The following is a 6,000-nucleotide window of genomic DNA, read 5'->3' on the forward strand; positions in this document are numbered from 1 at the left end:
TTCTAACTCAAAATGATACGTCTGGCCTTTGTGCTTCTGATACCTACTTGTTTGTCGCTGGGTTCGGTTCCGAACTCTGCAAGGGAATACCAATGGGGGACGTGATATGTATGAACAGACAGGATACAGTGAATTATAATGAATATTTGAATTTCCCCCTGCGTTTATATGGACGGTGTAGTATGCAAAGTACAACGCTAATAAATGCAGGAAGCTCTTTATTAGGGGCGCTTCAGATAAAGTATTACACCGAAATATGTATGTACACAAATATCATCATTATGCTAACTCCCCTGGGTAAGAAAGATTTTGATTACGTTCTAATTTGTGAGCGATATTTTTTTTATTTTCTTACAATTTTACTGTATATTAAAAGATACTGTTGACGATAATTTGTTTTTAACATCTTTTTTTAAGAATATTTTTCTTTAATTTCCTGTTTTTTGCATAACTTCATTTTCTTTTTGATCTGTAAATGTCATCTAATTTACGGATCTAAATTATTTTTTTTTTTAAACCTTTATTTTTGCATTTTTTACATTAATTACATAAAATATAATAATAATGGGAACCTACTAAGGCGCAGCCTGTGCGTTGGTAATACAGTAAAATACATTATATTATTGTACCTAGAAAGAAACAAACTGTGGGCAAATAAAACAAAACAAAAAATTACAAAAAGTAAATATTTTAAAGTATAAACATACGACGTGTTTGTAAAAGATCTACTGGATTAAATAGTATTGTAGGACGTAAACTTAGGTGGCTGTACGGTGTAAAAGCAAACAGCGTTTCCTTGGACACAAGGAACTGGAGGGAGACGGCAGTAAACCGACAAAAGCGTAGCTTCCCAGTGATGGTCAGAACGGTTTATAGTGCCGATGATAGTAATTACAAGAAATGTTCAAATTATGTAAATTAGGCTATACAATTTAAGAGTATTAGGCTTTGTTATTTACGATCAGATCTACTAAGAAATTTGTGGTATTATTCTCTGTTGCATTTGAACAAAATTCATTCGACTGCAAGTTGAGCGCTCGTTTACCTGAGATAAAAAGTATCTATCGTTTAATTAATCTAGTATAGTCATTTTATAACTGATAGGAGAGCAGTAATTCCAAATAGTTCCTACAGGCAAAGATTGCCATGATCATGGCTAACCCCTCAATAGCACCAGAAGAAGAAGGCAGGGATTGTAGCGATATAAACAAAAACATATGAGCAGGTCAATAAACCAGTATCATAGCGCGTTGTACCAAACACACGAAGTCATTTTCCACTAACATATTGATTTATAGAATTCTATGGGGTGACGGCCGATATTTGCCTATCATCTAGCTAGAAAAAAATTTCCAAGATCACTCACGAAGCGATCGAGTTCAATAGAAGGCGATAGAGCTTGGACTAAAATCTATGACAAAACATGGAGTTAAACGGAGGGCAAAAATCATTAGCGGTAGTAGTAGGATGGGAGATTTTTACTTTGTTTAGCTCATGTAATTCAGTAGTTAAAAGTTGATATTATCTTACCAATAAATGCAGTCTACGTAATCGACGTCATTTCCCTACTTCTTGGAAGTGCTGACGCGGTAACCAGGCGACTAATGACGTCAGCATAATAAATTTTCTGCAAAACACGAAGCCACTACCATAGTCAGACTCCTACAAATATATCAAAATATTTATTTTGGTTAACGATTGTATTTGTTAAAAAAAAAACAGAAATACAATCGATTTATAACAGAAATATAAACATTTTTCTTTCACCCTCATTGCGACTTCTGTAAATACTCAATGCTACCGAAAAAGGCGCTCATTCGAACAAAGGACTTTGCACAAATTTTCCCTCTATTGAAATTTGAATATTGAATACTTTGATACAAATACAACTGGCAAATTCCTTTCTTCTCCTATTTCTTTTCTTATATCAGGAACTGAAGAATTGATTTCAAACAAACTTGAGGACTTCTGGAATACGTGAGCGAGACTGTATTAAGAAATAAGAGGCTTTGAAAGTTTGTAGACTTGAAATAAACGAAAAATACAAATCATAATATCCATTGTTGAAACCAGAAATTTATAAAAATGTAAGGAAATGCGTGAGTTATAATTATATATTGTAGGCAAATTGGCAAACGTTAAGTCGGATATATTTTGACTTAATAATGCAGTTTTATGAAGTTATTTCCTATCTGTAAATTGGCAAAACACTCCTAGACGTGTTAAATTAATATTTTTTACAGTTTGACATAAAAAATAACGTCGAAGTCGAAAACGTATATTTTTGTATCGGAAAAAAGTTAATAGGATTTGAGTTACATTATGTCTATTGATGTGTACTTGTATCTGCCCTTATAATTTCTGGAAGAAACTGACCTAATTGTTTTTAACTGTTGGTTTTTCGCGAGTCTGGACTTCTGTTAAGGTCCCATAACATTAAATGTATGTTTTTTGCTTTTATTTTACAGTTCGAGTAGAATATTATTTTTTAAATAATGCAAATGTGTACCTTCACAGAACTTGAACATCAACTTTGGAATTCGGTGAATTGTTCAAATTCTGTGAAACAACCCGTCCTTAGTGTTTTTTCCCAGAACAAAAACTAGTAAAAACAATTTTCGAAATAAACTTTAAAATCGACTATTCGTTATTACAATCAAATAGACACATATAAAAATTATCTTAAATGAACACTCTTTGATTAGATTACTATAACAAAAAATGCTATTTAATTTAAAGTTGCTACAAAACTTGAATGGTTTTTTCTCAGAAAGTTATTTAATATACCCACGAGCATGAAAAAACAATAACTGAATAATTTAAAAAGAATTTGAGAAAGAAGTAGCTACCTATAGAACGAGTCGCTGATACGCCTCATTCTTGAAATCATCAGTTCGGCTGTGGAACGATTTGTCGGTCTCTGTGTTTCCTCCATCGTACAAATGGATCTCGACCGATGTTAACTCCTTCCCCTCCTCAAAAATACTCTCCACACTGCGTACCCCCAGATGCTATAGGCCCTGAAGAAAATTATTTTCCTCAGGACCTCCTGTGTGGGAGTTAATGGAGTGAAAAAGTAGCCAATTAATTTCAAGCTGGGATATGTTTGGACTCCTTCTTGAGTCAATCTCTCGGACAGTCTTGAAAAACCTCATCTTGATCAATGTTTTACATTCTTTGGCAATGTATTTCATGTTAATATGACATGATATCCATGATTATCTGTAGCATTAAGCATCTATAACTCATTTACCCTTATGTTGGATACTTAAATATTGGCTGAATAAAAAGAAGATTACACATTAAGATAACACCTGATAAAGTAATACAACACTTCTTAAAAGTCATATCTGTAAGGATAATACATAACCAGATATTAAAAATTTATATCTGTAAGGATAATACATAACCAGATATATAAAAGTTATATCTGTAAAGATAATACATAACCAGATATATAAAAGTTATATCTGTAAAGATAATACATAACCAGATATATAAAAGTTATATCTGTAAGGATAATACATAACCAGATATTTAAAAATCTAAAAATAAAGAGGTATTCAAAAGTTCTTCCCATAAAAATCTCAATATTACGGCACGTCCTTCGAGGCGAAGGAACTATTAATCGTCTCCCAAGTGCGCGCAAGTTGTCCTCCTTGATCCACTTGCGGACACATCTCCACTCCTCAGAGAGCTGCAGCGCGCAGCATCCTTGCAGGACCACGGAGCGGCGTGCATCTCGCCCGTTATTTAAGCGTCTCAATTTCCTCTTAAGCTCCAGTACTTTAACGAATTCCAGGCACGTTTGTGGCGTTATGTCGCTTTTATGTAACTAACTAACGCTCATTTGAGAGTGTTCTCACGTAGCGATTCCTCGCTCGGGAAGGGGAGGAAAAAATGCCACTTATAACAAATTTTACAGCGCAGCCTTGAAAAGCACGTGGCACCGGCCCGTGTTGCACTTTCATACTACTTGTCAATAGGGAAAGTTACGTCGGCGGAAGGTTAATGCACCAGGAACAAATTTTATGATGTCACGTGAAACCAATGATCAATTTTGTAAAAGCTTTCCTAAAATCAGTTAAATTTTAAGAATTCTAGGACAAATATTGTGCGTAACGCTGGACGATAGGAAAGTAATAATTACAAATCTCCCCACTACCTTCAGCCTCACATACCCCAATCGGGGATGCCATAATCTCACTGGCTCCAAACAGTTGGGAATCTTGTGCAGTTTCACAAAAAAATAATAACAGGAGCTCAAATATGTCGTAGGGAAATAATAATGGACGTAAAAACTAAAACCACAAGCACGGAAGTATGTATTTCCATTTAGTTGTTGTCACAAATATTTATTTCTCTGTGACAGCAAATATAAAAATCACATAATGAGGATTGAAATAATTTTAGAGGAGGCATTTAAATAATATATATTGTTTTGATTGATTTGATTTTTCACGGGTCTGTACTAGTAATTTACTAATAAAATTGAATTTATTACAAGATTAACTTTGAGAGATAATTTTTTTACTTTATTGAGGGCTGTTCAACGCCGGATACCAGAAAGGTCATAAAGAAGAAGAACTTTGTGAAGGATTCATTATCAAAAAGTAAAATACATATCTAGTTACATATGTGCATTTTTTCACATCGTCAGAGTCAGCTTTTAAGCTTAAGTATTTATAGTTAAAAGTTAACTTGATATTTTATTTATGTCAGAACTTGTCTATTTGTAGATAGAAAATCCTGGTTAATCGAATAAATTTGGGGCTTGAAAGTTTAAAGCACTTAAGTATAAATATATCTACCAATCAAATCAAAAATACCAAACAAACAAACTCAAAACATCTCATTCATTTCCATACAAAGGATCACAAAAACTGTGAGTCTGACTCCGATGATGTTAAAGATGTTTTCAGGCAGTTATCAGAGTGGATGTTATCGATTTCCAGCCAGATGATGTATTGTTTTCTCCGTGCTGCCGACGGCGCCAAGTTGCTAGCGGGGTCGTGCGTCGGTCGTCGGGCGTCGGGACGCTTCCTTGCCGTCGCGGCGCCTCGCTGTCTGGTGACTCAAGCAAGCCCTCACTGATCTAGACCCACTCCCGCGGGTTGCTATGGATGGAAATATGAACAGAGATATATTTACTCTTTTCTACAATTTGTATACAGATAATATGAGAAGTTGTCCAACTTGGAAGGAATCCCATTTTAGGACATTATGTAGAGATAAATGGAAACAAGTTAGATGAAGAAAAAATCGTTATCTACTGACGAAGATTTGTTAATTGATACCTTACATTATTTAAATATTTTGCACAACACTCAACACTCAAGTTTTTTTATTAGCTAAATGATTAAACTCAATTGAGTAAGAGCCCTTAGGGCGTAAACAAATAAATGGTAAATAAATAATTTGACAAAGCTGTCAAAATGATTAAAAACGTCGTAAGTACTATTCCAATCTTTATCTTTTTTAATATTTTCGGCAACATTATGTATTTTATGAGCAATTTAATCTAAATACAAAGTTACTCCGAAAGGCTTACATCTAAAAAATAATTTACTATTATTGAAAAGAATTTTTTTTTCTTATTTTATAACTCTCATCTCAAAATTTATTCTAAGAAGTTTTATTGGCACACTAACTCAAAAACAAGATTGAAAGATATGAAAAAAATATATGTTTTCCATCAAAACACGAATTCATGGAAAAGAGACAAATAATGTAAGTAGCACTTTGCCGCCGGCGACACAATGTCTACTGCTGGAGACTATGGAGTCTGGTTGGTTTCCTTGATAGATGTATTGATAGTTTCTTCTAACCGGTGTAAATATGTATTACTTGAAATCCAACTTGTAATTAAGCTGAAAATGGATTATAATTCCTATATTTGCTGAATATAAATGTATTATATAAATATTATTACATTTTCGATATAAATTCAGAACAATACTTCATACAGGTTATAAAACATCGCGAATTGATAATTTTGTA

Source organism: Hesperophylax consimilis, chromosome 9 (genome assembly GCF_061612785.1).
Source record: "Hesperophylax consimilis isolate HC1 chromosome 9, BYU_Hcon_1.0, whole genome shotgun sequence".
NCBI lineage: Eukaryota > Metazoa > Arthropoda > Insecta > Trichoptera > Limnephilidae > Hesperophylax > Hesperophylax consimilis.